General features: G+C 36.8%; 1 protein-coding gene across 17 annotated transcripts in view; it reads right to left on the bottom strand.

Moving 5' to 3' along the window:
• RPS6KC1 (ribosomal protein S6 kinase C1) overlaps positions 1-21,096 on the bottom strand; it is a 217,618-nt gene that overhangs the window by 53,860 nt on the left and 142,662 nt on the right. The gene's annotated exons all lie outside the window — the stretch shown is intronic.

Consider the following 21,096-nt stretch of genomic DNA (forward strand, 5'->3'; position numbering starts at 1 on the left):
AGAAATACTGCCTAAGTCAGCATAAGAGGGATGACGAACCCAGAGGCAGGCAACAGGCAAGCTACCAGAAAATACAGAACATCATGAACCATCAGTTAGCCTATGGAAAAAGTACCCAAGGTCACAGGGGACTCCAATGGCTGAACAAAAAGACAAGAGAAATTCTACTCCTAATGGAATAGATTTAAGTCATTATGTGATCTTTCTATTTAAAAAAAAAAAAAAAAGTCTAATCATATTTAAAATCACCTGCAATTTAATTGAAAATATGGATTACGGTGAATAAAATAAAATATAAAATGTAAGGTGTTTTATTCCGTCTATGGATAATAATAAAGATTGTATTTTTTATGGAGTCACAAAAGTAGAGTATTGTGTTTTGAAAGGCTTGCTTTTCTGGTACTATCATACCCATACTTCAAACATAACATGAGAAAATAGACTTTGAGACAGATTTAACAAAATCTGCAAAATACCACTTTAAAAACCTGATGCCATATATTTAAGGTAATGATCATGTTTACCATAATACCTCATATAAAAACAAAATACTGTGGTGTCTTTTAAAAACAGAATCTCAAGAATCTAACTATATTCAATTCTAACACTGAATAACTGGCATGTATTCATCGTAAAAGAAATGTATTCATAGGAAATTTTCTTAGACTTCATCTTTGCTTTCTGCTTTTTAAAATGTATTTTAAATGTAGTTAGAAGAAAATAAGTATAGAAGATATTTTCTAGAAAATTACACAAAAGCATCTTTTAATTCTTAGTTTTAAAATGGCAACAGAAGGCTAGGCACAGTGACTCACATCTGCGATCCCAGCACTTTGGGAGACTGAGGCGGGCAGAGTGCTGAGGCCAGGAGTTCAAGACCAGCCTGGCCAACATGGCGAAACCCTCTTTCTATAAAAATACAAAAATTAGCTGGGTGAGGTAGCCCATGCCTGTAACCCCAGTTATTTGGGAGGCTGAGGTACAAGAATAACTTAAACTTGGCAGGCAGAGGTTGCAGTGAGGTGAGATCACACCACTGCACTCCACCCTGGGTGACAGAGCAAGACTCCATTTCAAAAAAGTAAAATAAAATGGCAACAGATGCATTGTTTTGTGTTAATTCTGATCTTAATCCAGATTTTTAAAGATTCTTCAATGCTTCCACAGAGAATTAGTTATAAACTAACTTAAAAATAGGGCATTATTAAACATTCATGCACCATAAAAACTGTAGTAATAAAAGTAATAAAGCACATTTAGCTTACCCTATATTTAAACTTGATTAACACAAACATAGCCTGTTGAATGTCAGTATCAATAGCTTCTATGACACAATACTGTATTGTGTGTTACATTCCATGTGAATTCAATTTATGCCTATAAATACTTAATAATTTGGGTAAGTACGATGGTTTTTTTAAAAATCATAGTTTATCATTGTGATAATAGCTGAAAACAGAGCAAATCCTACCAGAGTAAGTTTATCTTCCAAGATATGAATAGATTATGAATAATATTAGAAAAAGAAAATAAGCATTTTTTGATAGTACTAAAACAGATTTACAAATAAAATTTACTTAAAATTCAAAAGCTAGTCATTCCTACATTGTTTCATTCCTCCGAGGGCCAGTGAAATATGATTGGCAAAGTTTTTTTTGACAGACTAATATCAGGATCATTAAAGATAAAGAAAAATTTTAAATGCTTTTCTAGTGGTTATCAATGAACTGATTCTAAACTTTATGTAGAAATGCAAAAGACCCAGAATAGCTAACACAATACTGAAGTACAAAGCTGGAGGACTGATACTACCTGACTCCAAGGCTTCCTATAAAGCTACAATAATCAAGACAGTGTGGTATTGGCTAAAGAATAGACAAATCAATCAATGCAACAGAACAGAGAGCCCAGAAGGAGACCCACATAAATACACTCAACTCACTTTTGAAAAAAGAGCAAAGTGAATACAACGGAGCAAAGAGCCCTTTCAAAAATGGTGCAAGACTTCCATATGCAAAAATGTGAATCTAGAACAGACCTTACACTCTTAACAAAAATTAACAAAATGGATCATAGAACCAAATGTAAAACATAAAATTATTAAAATCCTAGAAGATAACACAGGAGAAAACCTAGATAACTTTGAGTATGGTGATGACTTTTTAGATATAATATCAAAGGTAGAACCCACTCATGAAAGAAACAATTGATAAGACAGACTTCATTAAAATTAAAAACTTATGCTTCATGAAAAACAGTGTCAAGAGAATGAGAAAATAAGCCATTACCAGAGAGAAAATATTTATAAAAGATACATCTGATAATGGACCATTAGCCAAAATATACGAAGAACTCTTAATAATTTTAAAAACCTGATTAAAAAATGGGCAAAAGACTGACACCTCACGAAACAAGATATACGGATGGTAAATAAGCATATGAAAAGATACTCAACGTTGTATGTCACAAAGAAAGTGCAAACTGAAACAAGATATCACTACATACCTACTAGAATTGGCAAAATCCAGAACACTGACACCTCCAAATGCTGGCAAAGACACAAAGCAACAGACACTTCCATTCATTGCTGGTGGAAATGCAAAATAACACATCCACTTTGGAAGACAGTTTGGCAGTTTCTTACAAAACTAAACATACTCTCACCATAAATGAACCAGCAATTACACTCCTTGGTCTCTACTCAAAGGAGCTGAAAATATACATCCAGAAAAACCCCTGCACATGGATGTTTACAGAAGTTTCATTCATAATTGTCAAAACTTGGAACAACCAATACATCCTTCAATATGTCAATGGATAAATAAACTGGGGTCATCCAGATAACAGAATACCATTGAGCATTAAAAAATAAATGAGCTGTCAAGTCATGAAAAGCATAAAGAAACCTTAAATGCATATTACTAAGTGAAGAAAGCCAATCTGAAAAGGCTACATACTGATTCCATACTGATTCCAACTATATGACATTCTGGAAAAGGCAAAACTGTGGAGAAAGAAAAGATCAGTGGTTACCACGTGTTGGCAGGGAATGAATAGGCAGAGCACAGAGATTTTTAGGGTGGTGAAAATACTCTGTATGATATTATAATGCTAGATACATGTCATTATACATTTGTCCAACCCCACAGAATGTACAACACCAAGAATGATCTTAATATAAACTATGAACTGTAAGTGATTATGATGTGTCAATGAAAGGTCATCAGTTGTAATAAATGTACCACTCTGGTGGGGGCTGTTGACAATAGGGGAGGCTATGCATGGGTGAGGTCAAGGGGGCACATGGAAAAACTCTGTCTCTCTCAATTTTGCTGTCACCCAAAACTGCCCTCAAAAAATAGTCTTAAAAAACAAAACGCTTCTCTACTTCCCATCTAAAAATCACTTGGCCAGATCCTTGGATTACACATCTTTACACAAACAACTAAAACGAGTCCTACACTAAAGTGATGCAAAATCCAGGTTATTCTTCAACAAATAAACTACAAACACAAATTTAAAATCTCTCCTATTCATACGAGCCAAATGTCAATGAACGTGAGCCGTTCCTCAATGACGTCTCATACTAAAGTGTGAAGTTAATGATTTAGTGAACAATAAACCTACCAAAGAAATGTCTTTTATATGTATGTAAAAAAAATCTTACTTTGTATAATTTTTCAAATTCTAGGCCTATACATCTATTACTTCATAAAACCTGCTTCCAAAGGACATGGTGTGTCTTTGTAAGGAAAATGGATATAAATACAGCAGAAGGCAGAATATAAAAGACAGAGAAATTGGGTTTAAAACAGAATTGCTAAAGAGCTAGAAAAAACAACCACTTAGGAGGCTCTTCTCAGATCCAAATGCTTTAAAAGCTAGATCTCTCTACACCTTTGTCATTCTCATTTTGATAGTCTGTTTTCTGTTTTTGTGAAGAATCTGCCCAAGGCCATAAAGGGATTACGCTAAAGAGAGGTTAAAACTCTAAAGTTCTGGGTTTATAGGCCCAAGTTCAGCTCATGCCATTCAATCCCATAATGAATCCATTTATTCTGTTTTTCTAGTTTGAATTCTGAAGTTCACTTGGGATGATAACTTGACACTGTTAAATTTAGATGAAAATTAATTCAATTAAAAGTATAGTCTATTGTATTTAGCTTTAGCTTCTTATTTGCATTTGCTAGAAAAACCAAATACTCTGATGTTGACGTAAACTATTTCACTGTCCATTCATACCCTGGTTTAATATTTTCTGTCTGTTGCTAGATGTGCTCTATAAATACGCTTAAAATAAGTCCCTAAAAAGCACCAAATACATCCACATAGTTCTCGTTTATAGAATTAGGGCAGTATGTAGTCAGACAGTTAATAAGTGCTCTCTCATAATGATAATAGACACAGAAACAACATTCTCAAGTCAATCAATGCATATCCAACTAAGCTGCCAATGTCAAAGGTAGCCTGATTCCAATTCAGAAGAAAATGCCTCGAGGGCAAGGAAACTTTAAATGTTATTATTTTAAAATGTGTTTAATGAGTTTGTACTTTTGTAGCAGATGGAGCCAAACTTCTGGTATTGATTAAAATTTAACAGTATTTTTAAATGACCTAGAAAATTTATTGAGTATAAGAACACAATGTGTTCATGTTCTGAAAATTTTCAAAATGTTTTAAAGCACATATGAAACACAAAGGCACATACTCATTCTCAAATTGACAAGTTCATCGACTGCAACAAAGTACTCTGTCAACAATCTACAGGTATACTCTGTGAGAAACGGTGGAAACAGGACAAGCAGGAATGTTTGGACAGTTTTCAGTTTGTAATATCCTCTTGCTCTGATGCTTCAAGTATATATTTTGAGGCACAGATTTACAGATTATTTGAAATGTTAAGACACAATTTCGTCTCTTTTTGTTACCTTCAAACTTACTCAACAAGTATACTTGGTGAAGTATACTTCAGAAATCTGAAGGCTTATTGGAAAAGGCACAGAAATAACATCAAAAACTACTGTACAATAAAGATAAATGTTACTGTCAGAGGTGTTCAAACCAGAGCAACTCCATCTTGAACAAGGGTTGGGTAAAATGAGGCTGACTCCTGCCGGGCTGCATTCTAAGGAGGTCAGGCATTCTTAGTCACAGATGAGACACGAGGTTGGTACAACATACAGGTCACAGAGCCCCCAATGATAAAACATGATACAGTAAAGAAGCCGACCAAAACCCACCAAAACCAATATAATGACCAAAGTCCCCTCTGGTCGTCCTCACTGCTCATTACACACTAATTACAATGCATTCGTATGCTAAAAGACACTCCCACCAGCACCATGACAGTTTACAAATGCCATGGCAATCCCTGCAAGTTGCCCTATATAGTCTAAACAGGGTAGGAACATTCAGTTCTGGGAAATTCCCACCCCTTTCCCAAAAAACTCATGAATAGTCCACGCCTTATTCAGTTTCTATAATCAAGAAATAACCATAAGTATCCTCAGTCAAGCAGCCCATGCTCCTACTCTGCCTACAGAGTGGCATTCTTCTATTTCTTGTTTTGTTTTTTTTTTGAGACAGAGTTTTGCTCATGTTGCCCAGATGGGCATGCAATGGCATGATCTCGGCTCACTGCAACCTCCACCTCCCAGGTTCAAGCCATTCTCCTGCCTCAGCCTACCAAGTAGCTGGGATTACAGGCATGCGCCACCACACCAAGCTAATTTTGTATTTTTAGTAGAAATGGGGTTTCACCATGTTGGCCAGGCTGGTCTTGAACTCCTGACCTCAGGCGATCCACCCACCTCAGCCTACCAAAGAGCTAGGATTACAGGCATGAGTCACCACACCTGGCCTCCTTTACATTCTTAATAAACTTGCTTTCACTTTACTCTGCGGACTCACCCGGAATTCTCTCTTTCGTGAAATTCAAGAATCCTCTCTTGGGGTTTGGATCGATATTCCTTTCTGGTAACACTATCAAAGATAAGTTTGAGGTGGTAAAAGAATACAAGTAAAAGATATTTAAATCAGACAGCAGATGAAAGCAAGGGGGTGCTACTAAGAGAAAACAACAATTAAGAATAAGAAATTGGGCCGGGCGCGGTGGCTCACGCCTGTAATCCCAGCACTTTGGGAGGCCGAGGTGGGCAGATCACGAGGTGGGGAGATCGAGACCATCCTGGCTAACACAGTGAAACCCCATCTCTACTAAAAAATACAAAAAATTAGCCGGCTGTGGTGGCAGGCGCCTGTAGTCCCAGCTACTCGGGAGGCTGAGGCAGGAGAATGGCGTGAACCCAGGAGGGGGAGCTTGCAGTGAGCCGAGATGGTGCCACTGCACTCCAGCACTCCAGCCTGGGCGACAGAGCAAGACTCTGTCTAAAAAGGAAAAAAAAAAAAAAAGAATAAGAAATTGAGGAAGAAAAGGGAAAGAAGGCACTCCAGGTAGAGGGGTACATCACGTGTGAAATGTGATGCATTTGTATCCCTCCAAGTACCACGGGGCTATAGCAACATAATATGTTGTGGTGTGGTCTTAGTTCATCCAGAAGGGGAAGAACCAAGTTAAGAACCAATAGAGAAAGGAAGGACTAGATCACAAAGAACTTTATAGGCTTAGCTTGAAGTTTAAACTTTATCCTTAAAACTGTGAAAAGTTTTAGATTTTAAGCATATCCTGAAATTATCTCCTAAAAACAGGAAGACATGAAAAAAGTATATACACTCTATGCCACTGCACAGCCAGCGAGATAGCCACCCTTTTCCACACAAGCAGAAGACTAAAGGTTCAACCTCTGAAGATATGGAATGAGACAGGTACTACAAACAGCTAAAGGTGGGACTGAGGAGTGGTACTGAAAACAGAGGCATTATGTGAAAACCTGTACACCAAATGGTGAGGACATCATTCCTGCTTACACCACTGGGCTCCCACAATGATGCTGGTCTTAAACTAACTCTCTAAGTAGAATATGATGTTCTTCTCTGAGAAAACCAATTGGCCCAAGAGACAAAACACACAGATACTGACATTTGTTTGATCTCTCAACAAAACATCTAGATTGTTACTCAAATGGAAAAAAGATGAGCAAAGGCACAGCTCAAAAAATGAAAAATCGAGTTCCACACTGCAACACCACTGTGAAATTATGAACACCAGGGACGAAAAGAAAATCCTACAGGCCTCCAAAGAGAAAGGCCGAGGAGGAGAAAAACAAGTCACACACAAAGAATCAGGAATTGAAAAGTAATACAGAAGACTGATGAAGAGACTCCCAGAATAAAAAGTGGAAGTATAAAGAGGAGGGCTAGGTAGTATGCCAAGAGAAGAAACCAATGCAGACTTGAGCAGAATAATGAAGAATTCAGAAGAGGAGGCTCTGAGGAAACCACGTATCTGATGGATTATTTGAGGTGTCTGTACTTGAGAGATATTTTAAAGTTCTCTCAGAGGGTTGGAAAATAGAGATGAATACATATAAAAATACAGCAAATGGGGGGAAAAGTAATGTATAAGAGCAAAGGAAATTTTAATTCCTCCCCCTTCTGAAGGTTTGATAATTTGAGTCTATAAAACAAACTGACAATAGACAGATGAGCAGAAGAAAAGGTATTCAAGGTCAGGTACAGTGGCTCACGCCTGTAATTCCAGCACTTTGAGAGGCTGAAGTGGGCAGATCACTAGAGGTATGGAGTTCAAGACCAGCCTGGCCAACATGGTGAAACCTTGTCTCTACTAAAAATAGAAAAATTAGCCAGCATGGAGGTGGGCACCTGTAATCCCAGCTACTTGGGAGGCTGAGGCAGGAGAATCACTTGAACTCAGGAGGAGGAGGTTGCAGTGAGCTGAGATCGCACCACTGCACTCCAGCCTGGGCGACTGAGTGAGACAGTGTCTCAAAACAAAACAACAACAACAACAACAACAAAAGGTATACAAATTTATAAACATGCACATGTGCAGGGGAGCCACACAAAATATGAGACTCTAAGAAGGGCCAAATGACTAAAGTTTGTATACATACAGAAAAGAGTCAGGGGCTTGGAGTTCCAGGGTGGGGGAAGGTAGCTTACAAGTTGTGGAAGGGTGAGGGGAGGAAATGCAAGCTGAACCAAATCTATTTTGTATTGCAAATGAAATCTCTCAGGTAGCAGCCCTCAGAAAGAATAGATGGTAGCCTGTTGAAAAAGTTTCTCTGTCACACCTTCAACAGTGTCAGACCTTCAGTCTCTTTTTCCTGAGTGTTAGTTTTTTCCTAAATCCAAACAAGGCAGATAAGGGATTCTCAAAGAAAGTCCATTTCCGTCTGCTGTTTACTTTCCTAGTGTGGATTTCTACCAGAGATGCAAATCTCCCCAACAAATGGACAGTTTTTCAGAGCTACTCCTCTTTCTGTAGCTTTTCCGAATAGCCATCTCAAAACATGCCAAAGCAGTATATTTTGGGGTGGCATATTTATTCCACAGAAGCTATATATATATATATATATAGAAAAAAAATATATATATATATTTTGATACGGAGTCTCACTTGATGCCCAGGCTGGATTGCAGTGTTGCGATCTCAGCTCACTGCAACCTCTGCCTCCTGGAGTCACAATTCTCCTACCTCAGCCTGCCAAGTAGCTGGGATTACAGGCACACAGCACCATGCCCGGCTAATTTTTGTATTTTCAGTAGAGACAGGGTTTCACCATGCTGGCCAGGCTGGTCTCGAACTCCTGACCTCATGATCCGCCCCCCCTTGGCCTCCCAAAGTGCTGGGGTTACAGGCGTGAGGCACCACGCCTGGTCCTAGAAGCAATATATTAACCCCAAGAAAAAAAATTGTATACAAGGAAGACCCAAAAATATTTAACAAATTGTCATTTAGGCCAATTTTTAGCAAGATAAAATTTTAAAGAAATTAACACAAAAACAATACCAATCAGAAACACAACCTAACTATCTTGAAATAACTGAAAGATGGTCACTGGAGAAGGGCAGTATTTAGACCTAAAGAAGCAGTATTTGGCTCAAGAGAAAAAAGGACTTTCTAAGACTTTGAACTGTGTAAAATGAAATGACTTTGTGACATTAAGTGGCTCTGTCTTTTTTCATGCTTTTTTATGGCCTCTTCTGTGCTGCTTTACAATTTATGTATTTACTTATATCTTTCCAACTAGACTAAAAAGAAGAACCATGTCTGATATACTGTAATATGTCCAGCACCTAACACAGTGCTTGCCCCAGGGCAGCATTCAAAAGGTATTTGTTAAATTGATAAATAAAAGGCCCTGAAGCTGAAGAGCCATTTAATGGGGCACTGTAGATAGACCACAAGATCTGTAATGCACTGGGTCAGATAACCTTAAAGCCCTTTCTAATCCTAAGATTATAAAATCCAAGCCCTAGGAGGTAAAAGGAAACTAGTCCTTTTATTTCAAAATTACTTAAAGGTTGTCCTATTATAAAAGTGTCCATACAATGCTATCTCTAAAAATGTTAGGAAACCATGCTTTAAATACGAAGAGAAGTTGAGCTCTTTGGAACAAAAACACCCACAAATCCAAATATAGTATCCAAATGCAAGTATAGAATGCACTGTATATACAAGTTGAGCATTCCAAATCTAAAAATCCAAAATCCAAAATGTTCTAAAATACAAAACTTTTTGAGCACCAATATGATATTCAAAGGAAATGCTCCAATGAGCATTTCAGATTTGGGATTTTTGGATTTGGGATGCTCAACTGGTAAATATAATGCAAATATTCCAAAATAAAGAAAAAACACACCAAAATCTGAAACACTTCTGGTCTCAAGCATTTCGAGTAAGAGATATTTAACTTGTATACTCTTAATTTTAAATAATATATACACTTAACTGATAGGGATACAGAATAAAATATCAAAGCACTGAATTGAAGAAAAATAACTATAATTTATGTCAAAAATATGTGGTTGCACCTTATTTTCAAAATAAGTATATTAGATGTAGTCCTTAAGATGATATCATTAATTATAATTAAACACTATACTGATTCCATATATATAAAACCTATGGGACTGCTACATTCTTTTGAAATATATATATATATATATAAAAAATATAAGTTTGTTGTCATCAACATTATCTGCATAATCTGGTGGTATAGGTAACTATTCCTTAGGTTTCTGGTCGTTCTTAAAGCTTTGATTAAGAGGGCTACCTCCCACTATCCACATCACAGTGACTCAAACTGCTTCATGCATTATTACCTTATCACTTTCTTCACTTCACAATGACTGAAGTTCCATGGGACTCTTAAAAGCATGAGTTATCTTTATCTAACTTGCTGTCCTTCCAGAATCTCAATATGTAATAACTGTCTTCAACAGAACATCTCAAGTGTCCCACCATGGCTGTGTACTGAGTCAATAGAGTATATTAAAAAGTAGAAAGTACATTCTGACTTTTTCTTGTTGATCCTCAGACAGGTAAAAATTTAATGGACTAAGCAAGGTATACAACACAATTCTACTTAGAGCACAGATTCAAAAAGAGGTACCTGATACTATAATATACCATAAGCAGCCCGGGATTGGTAAAATGCTCACAATGCCCAAAAATACTTTGGCCACTAATCAAAATGAGACATATTCATGTGCTAAACGCTAGGGTACTTTTAAAATCACCAAACTCATTTAAGTATATAATAAAAAGTGAGGCCAGGCATTGTGGTTCAAGCCTGTAATCCCAGCACTTTGGGAAGCCAAGTAGAAGAATCTCGTTGAGCCCAGGAGACTGAGACTACCCTGGACAACAAAGAAAGATGCCATCTCTACAAAAAAAAATTAGCCAGGAATAGTGGCATACACCTGTGCTCCTAGCTACACGGGAGGCTGAGGTAGGAGGATTCCTTGAGCCCAAGAGGTCGGGGCTGCAGTAAGCGGTAATCATGCCACTGCACTCCAGCCCGGGTGACAGAATCATACCCTGTCTCAAAAAAAAAAAAAAAGAAAAAGAAAAAAAAAGTGACAATTAAATTAGAAATTGTTGATTGGCAAATTATTAAAAAACGTTTTCTTTACAACATGTGCAGATTTAGGCTGCTATAAGTGAGAGTTTAGAGGTATTTATATCATCTGTTCCAGTATACTCTAACAATACTAAAGTGAGATTTTTCAGGAATACCAACATGGAAAACAAACTTTATTGTACTACAAATAAAGAAAGGATACAAAAAGGTATCTTTCGGGTTATTAAAAAGAAACTAATTAATAGCACCAAAGGCAAACCATAAAGGAAAAGAATAAAAAGATAAAAGAAAAAAATTGACATCATATATATATACTTGGATATATGAAGGGAAAGTGTGCAAATAGATAGAAAGATGTCTAACCCTCCAATCGAGTATTAAAATTCAACAACAGTCAATTCAACACATATTTACTGAATGCCTGTTATGTACATACAGATATCAGACATAAAGAAAAACCATGAACACAGCAGATAGCGTCTGTGCTCTACAAGAGCTTAAAGTTTAGCATGGAGGACAGCCAATTAAAAACAGTTTAAGAAGGGCTATGCTGAAGAATTACAGGTGCAACTGCAACAAAGAAGACGGGTGTCTAATTCAGACATGGGACCATCAGGAAACTTCTGGAGGACTGGAAAATGGTGGAAGAACAGGACCTTCCAGCAGACACACATTCATTCTCAAACTTATTTGAGACCATACTCTCAGAAATACTTATGGGATGGGAAAGGTAGAAAAGGACATCCCACTATTAACAGGTAAAAGCTACCAAGTCTTTATAATTTATATGTTAATGTCATTATGGCCTTATGTGAAAACACAGGCTAATGGGGCCTTAACAGTGTATATATGCACAGAAAGAAGACAGTAGGAGTATACATCGAAATGTAAAAATAATTCTCAGTAGGTATCAGGGTTATAGGTGAATTATATCCTTTTTTAGCTTATTGTTTGATTTTTCTACAATGAACGTGTAAGAAACAGAAAATTTTTGTTGTGAAGGAAAATACACCTGTATATTCAAGACAAAAGTTTACATATTCTTATAAAGAGAGAGCTCCTAAAAATTCAATACGAACATATAAACCTCTAATAAAAAAATTTAGGAAAAGGACTTAAAATAGGCATTTCATAAAAGAAGAAACACAGTCAATAAAAATTTTTAAAAATACAGCCTAATAGCAATTAAAATTGCACATTAAAATGATAGTGAAATCCAAATTTTCATCAGCAAATGGCAGATGTTGTCAGTAAGGATATGAGGAAGTAAACCTTCTCACATACAGGTTGAGCATCCTAAATCTGAAAATGCAAAATCCAAAATGCTCCAAAATCAGAAACTTTTTGAGAACTGACATGACACTCAAAGGAAATGCTCATTGTAGCATTTCGAGTTTCAAATTTTGGGATTTGGAATGCTCAACCAGTAAATACACATAATACAAATACTCCCAAGTCTGAAAAAATTCAAAATCGGAAACACTTCTGGTCCCAAGCACTTCAGATAAAGGACTCAATCTGTACTACTAGCAGAAGTTTAAAATAGTGTAATATTTCTGGAGAGGTTAAAATATGCAATATATACTGTTTGACCCATAATCTCCAACTCTGAAAAAATATACTAAAGAAAACATAATAGAAGATGATTGACCTCTAAGAATATTCATCACAGGCAGAAAAAAAATAGGAAAACAACCTAAAGAGAATGAATTAAATAAACCACAGTACACAGTAGAAAACTATGAGACCATTAAAGAGAATAATTTAGAATAGCATAATAATGTTATGCTTCCCATTTTTAATTTTTTTAATCAATAAATATAATCATAATTAAAATATGTTTGTCTTTTAAAATGGTTGGAAAGCATCAAGGTATTTATAAAACATGCAATGATGGTGTCTAGTAAGGATAAAATATGACCCTAGCTCAGCCATTCAATTAACCCTATTTGTCATTGTAGGGGGTTTTGACTGCTGTCTTTTTTGGTGTGTTTTGTTTTTTGTTTGTTTGTTTTTGTTTTTTTGAGACTGAGTCTTATTCTATTGCCCAGGCTGGAATGCAGTGGCATGATCTTGGCTCACTACAGCCTCTGCCTCCTGAGTCCAAGTGATTCTCCTGCCTCAGACTCCCGAGTAGCTGGGATTACAGGCACCCATCACCACACCTGGCTAATTTTTGTATATTTATTAGAGACATGGTTGTACCATGTTGGCCAGGCTGTTCTCGAACTCCTGAGCTCAAGTGATCCACCTGCCTTAGTCTCCCAAAGTGCTGGGATTGCAGGTATGAGCCACCAAGCCCAGTTGCTGTAGTTTTTCTAAATGCTATTATTCATATTGTAAATTCGTTAATTAGGGCACACTGATTTTTTTAAAGGAAGTTTAATGAATAATGATATTGTAATACAGCAAGTTGAGAAGGAATATAAATGTTATAATCATCGCAGAAATTCAGTTCTGAATAATGATAAAGAGCTACAGTTTTGGAAAGAGACCTGAGTTCAAACCCTTGATCTGTAACTTAGTGTGTTTACACAAAACAGTTAAGCTCTCTGGCTTCGGGGTTTTTTAAATCAGAAAACTGATTGAAAGCATTAAATAATGTATGTAGAAAGCTTAGAATTGTGCATGGTGTACACATAATATGTAATCCTAAGACTTTGACCCCAAGCAAACTAAAAACCACCCAGAAACTTACAGTGGTCGGTCCCACATCTGGAAAAGCTAACCCGCTGTCTGGGACACTCAGCTCAAAATTTCTCCTATATCTCTTAAAATTTTAACATCAACTATAGTATTACAATTTTAGATGAAGGCACACTGTTGAAAGTATTACATGCCTTTCACCAAACACGGTTAGTGACTGTATTGATTTTTCTCCTTTTAAACAGACTTCATTTTTTAGAACAATTTTAGATTCACACAAATGTTGAGCAGAAAATAATAAGTTCCTTTGGCCTCAAACACGCACAACCTCCACAACTAAGAACATTCTGTACTAGAGTGGCACATGTGTTGCAACTGATGAACCTACACCAATGACTCATTATCATCTGAAGTTCACAGCTTCTGTTAGGGCTCTATCTTGCTGTAGTATATTCTATAGATTGGGACAATCCATCATCCTAGCATACAGGATAGTTACACTGCCCTAAAAATCCTCTGCACTCCACCATTCATCTCTACTTCCTGCCCAGTATCTGGTAGCTACTAACCTTTTTACTGTCTCCAAGGGTTTGCCTTTTCCAGAATGTCCTACAATTGGAATTATATAATATAAAGCTTCTTCATGCTGTCATCTTTGAATTAGTAGTATGCATTTAAGGTTTCTCCAAGTCTTAAGGCTTGATAGCTCATTTCTTTTTTACCGGTAAGTAACATTCCATTGTCTAAATGTACCACAGTTGATTTCCCCATTCACCTACTGAAGAACAACTTGGTTGTTTCCACACTTTGGCAATTGTTAATAAAGTGGCTATAAACATCCTTGTGCAGGATATTGTATGAACATAAGTTTGTTTTTTTAAAGTTCAGGGGTACATGTGCAGGTTTGTTACATAGGCAAACTTGTGTCATGGGGGTTTGTTGCGCAGATTATTTCATCACCCAGGTATTAAGCCTAGTACCCATTAGTTATTTTTCCTGAACCTATTCCTCCTCCCACCCCCCACCCTCTGACAGGTCCCAGTGTCTGTAGTTCTGCTCTATGTGTCCGAGTGTTCTCATCATTTAGCTCCCACTTATAAGTAGGAACATGCAGTATCTGGTCTCCTGTTCCTGCACAAGATTGTTGGCTGCATGTATGTCCTCTTTTAAAAAGTGTCTGTTCATGTCCTTTGCCCACTTTTTAATGGGGTTGTTTTTTCTTCTTGTAAATTTAAGTTCCTTATAGATGCTGGATATTAGACCTTCGTTGGATGCATAGTTTCCAAAACTTTCTCCCATTCTGTAGATTGTTTGTTTGTTGATAGTTTCTTTTGCTGTGCAGTTGAAAGTTTGCTCTTTGGTTTAAATAGATCCCATTTGTCAATTTTTGATTTTTTGCAATTGCTTTTGGCATCTTTGACATAAAATCATTGCCAGTGCCTATGTCATTAATGGTATTACCTAGGGTGTCTTCCAGGGTTTTTATAGTTTTGTATTTCACATTTAAGTATTTAATCCATCTTGAGTTAATTTTTGAAAATGGTGTAAGGAAGGAATCTAGTTTCAATCTTCTGCATGTGGCTAGCCAGTTATCCTAGCACTATTTACTGAATAGGGAATCCTTTCTCCATTGCTTGTTTTTGTCAGGTCTGTCGAAGATCAGATAGTTGTAGGTATGCAGTCTTATTTCTGGATTCTCTATTCTGTTCCATTTGTCTGTGTATCTGTTTTTGTTCCAGTATCATGCTGTTTTGGTTATTGTATAGCCTTGTAGTATAGTTTGAAGTCATGTAGCATGATGCCTACAGCTTTGTTCTTTTTGCTTAGGATTGCCTTAGCTATTCAAGCTCCTTTTTATTTCCATATGAATTTTAAAGTAGCTTTTTCTAGTTCTGTGAAGAATCTCAATGGTAGTTTAACAGAAATAGCATTATCTATAAAGTGCTTTGGGCAGTATGCCATTTTAACAGTATTGATTCTTCCTATCCATGAGCATGGAATGTTTTCCCATTTGTTTGCATCATCTCTGATTTATTTGAGCGGTGGTTTACAGTTCTCCTTGTAGAGATCTTTCACCTCCCTAGTTAGCTTTATCCCTCAGTATTTTATTCTTTTTGTGGGAATTATGAATGGGATTATATTCTGGATTTGGCTCATGGCTTGAATGTTCTTGGTGTATAGGAATGCTAGTGATTTTTGCACATTGATTTTGTATCCTGCGACTTTGCTGAAGTTGTTTATTGGCTTAGAAGCTTTTGGGCTGAGACTATGGGGTTTTTTAGATATAGCACTATACAAACAGGGATAGTTTGACTTTCTCTCTTCCTATTTGAATGCCCTTTATTTCTCTCTCTTGCCTGATTACCCTGGTCAAGACTTCCAATACTATGTTGAATAAGAATGGCAAGGGAGGGCATCCTTGTCTTGTGCCAGTTTTCAAGGGAATGCTTCCAGCTATTGCCCATTCAGTACAAGGTTGGCTGTGAGTTTGTCATGGATGGCTCTTATTATTTTGAGGTACTTCCTTCAATACCTAGTTTATTGAGAGTTTTTAGCATGAGGAAATGTTGAATTTTATCAAAAGCATTTTCTGCATGTATTGAGATAACCATGTGGTTTTTGTCCTTTAGTTCTGTTTATGTGATGAATCAATCATGTTTATTCATTTGCATATGTTGAACTAACCTTATATTCCAGGGATAAAGCCTACTTGATCGTGGTGGATAAGCTTTTTAATGTGGTGCTGGATTCGGTTTGCCAGTATTTTGTTGAGGAATTTGCATTGATATTCATCAAAAATAATGGCCTGAAGTTTTCCTTTTTCGTTGTATCTCTGCCAGGTTTTGGTATAAGGGTGATGCTGACCTCATAAAATGAGTTACAAAGGAGTCCCTCCTCTTCAATTTTTTTGGGATAGTTTCAGTGGGAATGGTACCAGCTCTTCTTTGTACATCTGTAGAATTTAGCTGTGAATCTGTCTGGTCCTGGACTTTTTTTGGTAGGGAGGTGGAGTAGGTTAATTATTACGGCCTCAATTTCAGAACCTGTTACTGGTCTGTTCACAGATTCAACTTCTTCCTGGTTCAGTCTTGGGTGGATGTATGTTGAGGGAACTGAAGTTTTAATTTTATTTGGGTAAATTTAAAAATTGGTAATAGAATAATGCTGGCCTCATAGAATGAGTTGGAAGTATTCCTTCTACTTCTGTCTTCTAGAAGAGATTGTAGAGAACTGATACAATTTATTCTGTAAATGTTTGGTAAAACTCAACAGTAAAACCATCTGGTCCTGGTGCTTTCTACTTTGGAAGATTATTAATTATTGATTCAGTTTCTTGAAAAGACATACACTTACTCAGTAGTCTATTCTTCCTGTTTGAGTTTTGACATTTTGTATCTTTTCTTCCTTCCTCCCTCCTACTACTCTCTGGCATTCCTGAGGAAGATGAGAAACCTAAAAGTTTGGAAAACGTATTTTAGGGAATAATCCAGGAAAACTTCCCCAGGCTTGCTAGAGATCTGGCCATCTAAATATAAGAAGCTCAAAGAACACCTGGGAAATTCATTGCAAAAGATCATCACCTAGGCACATAGTCATCAGGTTATCTAAAGTCAAGACAAAGGAAACAATATTAAGAGCTGTGAGGCAAAAGCATCAAGTAACCTATAAAAGAAAACCTATCAGATTAAAAGCAGCTCAGCAGAAATTCTATTAGCCAGAAGGAATTGGGGTCCTAGCTTTAGCCTTGTTGAACAAAATAATTATCAGCCAAGAATTCTGTATCTAGCAAAACTAAGCTTCATAAATGAAGGAGAGATAAAGTATTTTTCAGACAAACAAATACTGAGAGAGCGTGCCCTAACAAGCCAGCACTACAACAAATGCTAAAAGGAGTTCTAAATCTTAAAACAAAACATTGAAATACACCAAAATATAACCTTCTTAAAGCATAAATCTCACAGGGCCTATAAAACAATAACACAATGAAAAAAAAGACCATGGTTTTCAGGCAACAACTAGCATTAGGAATAGAACAATACCTCATATCTCAATACTAACATTGAATGTAAATGACCTAAATGTTCCATGTAAAAGATACAGAATGGCAGAATGAATAAAAATCCACCAAGTATCTGTTGTCCTCAAGACACTCACTTAACACATAAGGACTCACATAAATTTAAGGAAAAGGGATGGAAAAAGATATTCCATGCAAATTAAAGCCAAAAGTAAGCAGGAGTAACTACTCAAATAGCAGACAAAACAGACAGATCATATACCTAGAAAACCCTAAAGACTCATCCAAAAAGCTCCTAGATCTGATAAATGAATTCAATAAAGTTTTGGGATACAAAACTTTTGGTGTATAGGAATGCTAGTGATTTTTGCACATTGATTTTGTATCCTGCGACAATGTACACAAATCAGCAGCACTGCTATACACCAACAGTGACCAATCTGAGAATCAAATCAAGAACTCAACCCCTTTTACAACAACTGCAAAAAATACATACATACATACACAAACACACACACACACACACACACGAATATACCTAATCAAGGAAGTGAAAGATCTCTACAAGGAAAACTACAAAACACTGCTGAAAGAAATCATAGATGACACAAACAAATGGAAACACATCCTATCCTGATGGATGAATAGAATGAATATTGTGAATATGACCATATTGCCAAAAGCAATCTATAAATTCAGTGCAATTCCCATCAAAATGCCATCATCATCCTTAACCGAACTAGAAAAAAGAGTCCTAAAATTCATATGGAACCAAAAAAGAGCTCACATAGCCAAAGCAAGACTAAGCAAAGAAAATAAATCTGGAGGCATCAAATTACCCAACTTCAAACTGTACTACAAGGCTGTAGTTACCAAAACAGGATAATACTGGTATAAAAACAGGCATGTAGAGGCCAGGCACAGTGGCTCACGCTTGTAATCCCAACACTTTGGGAGGCTGAGGCGGGTGGATCACCTGAGGTCAAGACTTCAAGACCAGCCTGACCAACATGGAAAAATCCTGTCTCTACTAAAAATACAAAAATTAGCCAGGCATGGTGGCACATGCCCATAATCCCAGTTACTCAGGAGGCTGAGGCAGAAGAATTGCTTGAACCCAGGAGGTGGAGGCTGCAGTGAGCCAAGATCACGCCATTGCACTCCAGCCCAGGCAATGAGAGCAAAATTCCGTCTCAAAAAAAAAAAAAAAAAAAAAGGCATGTAGACCAATGGAACCTAGAAATAAAGCCAAATATTTGCAGCCAACAGATCTTCAACAAAGCAAACAAAACCATAAAGTGGGTAAAGGACACCCTAGTCAACAAATGGTGCTGGGATAATTGACAAACCACTTGTAGAAGGATGAAACCAGACCCTTATCTCTCACTTTACACAAAAGTCAACTCAAGATGCATCAAAGACTTAAATCTAAGATCCAAAACCATACAAATTCTAGAAGATAATATCAGAAAAACTCTTCTAGACATTAGCTTAGGCAAAGGCTTCATGACCAAGTACCCAAAAGCAAATGTAATAAAAACAAAGATAAATAGATGGGATGTAGTTAAACTAAACATTTCTGCACAGCAAAAGAAATAATCAGGAGAGTAAACAGACAATCGACAGAGGGCAAAAAAATATTTGCAAACTATGTAACCCACAAAGGACTAATATGGAGAATCTACAAGGAAGTCAAACAAATCAGCAAGAAAAAAACAAATAATCCCATCAAACAGTGGGCTAAGGATATGAATAGACAATTCTCAAAAGAAGATATTCAAATGGCCAACAAACATATGAAAAAATGGTCAACATCACAAATTATCAGGGAAATGCAAATCAAAACCACAATGCAATACCACCTTACTCCTGAAAGAATAACCATAATTAAACAATCAAAAAATAATAATTTTTGGTGTAGATGTGGTGAAAAGGGAACACTTGTACACTGCTAGTGGAAACATAAACTAGTATAACCACTATGGAAAACAGTATGGAGATTCTTTAAAGAACTAAAAGTAGAACTAACATTTGATCCAGCAACCCAAGTACTGGGTATCTACCCAGAGGAAAAGAAGTCATTAGATGAAAAAGACACTTGCACACACGTTTATAGCAGCACAATTTGCAATTGCAAAAATATGAAACCAGCCTACATGCCCATTACCAACAAGTGGATAAAGAAAATATGGTGTATATATACACACACACACACACACACATACACACACACACACACACACACACGCACAAGCACACGTGCGCCATGGAATACTACTTAGCCATAAAAAGAATAAAATAATGGCACTCACAGCAACCTGGATTGAGTTGGAGACCATTATTCTAAGTGAAGTAACTCAGGAATAGAAAACCAAACATCATATGTTCTCACTCCTAAGTAGGAGATAAGCTACGAAGATGCAAAGGTGTAAGTATGATATAATGACCTCTGAGGACTCGGGAGAAAGGCTGGAAGGGCAGTGAGGGATAAAAGACTATACAATGGGTACAGTATACAGCACTTGGGTGATAGATGCACCAAAATCTCAGAAATCACCACTGAAGAACTTATTCATGTAACCAAACACGACCTGTTCTCCAAAAACTATTGAAATAATTTTAAAAGACAGACCAATAAACACACTGCAAATTTTTTAAACTTTTTATTTCAGAAATAATTGTAGAGTCACTAGAAAGTTGCAAAGATTGTACAGAAAATTCCCATGTACCTTCCATTAAGTTTTCCCTAAGGGCTACATCGTATATATCTACAGTATACTATTACAGGCAGAAAACTGACAAACAGAAAATTATGTGTGTACATATTAATAGTTCTATGGCATCTTATCAAATGTATACATTCTCATAACCACAAGCACAATCAAGACCCAGAAGTGTTCCATCAGGACGATCACTCTGTGATTCTCTTGTTAAATAAATGTGTTTGCATTTTCTCCAAAAGGAACAAAAAAAAAACTAGAAAATTAAAAGACAAGTGTTGCATCACCACAAACCTCACCCTGCTGCTAACCCTTGAAAATCACCCTCCAACACACACACACCCTTCTCTCCTCCACCATCTCTAAACACTGGCATCCACAGATTTCTTCTCCATTTCCATAATTTTGTCATTTTAAGAATGTTATATAAATCAGCAGTCACCAACCTTTTTGGCACCAGGGACCAGTTTCATGGAAGACAACTTTTCCACAGACTAGTGGGGTTGATGGTTTTGGGATGAAACTGTTCCACCTCAGACAATTTCTCTTGGGGGCAGGGGGCACATGTAGGGCATGGTTTTGAGATGAAACTGTTCTACCTCACATTATCAGGCATTAGAGTCTCATAAACAGCATGCAACCTAGATTCCTCTTATTCACAGTTCACAATAGGGTTTGCACTCCTACGAGAATCTAATGCTAC

The sequence above is a fragment of the Chlorocebus sabaeus genome, chromosome 25 (assembly GCF_047675955.1).
Source record: "Chlorocebus sabaeus isolate Y175 chromosome 25, mChlSab1.0.hap1, whole genome shotgun sequence".
Lineage (NCBI taxonomy): Eukaryota > Metazoa > Chordata > Mammalia > Primates > Cercopithecidae > Chlorocebus > Chlorocebus sabaeus.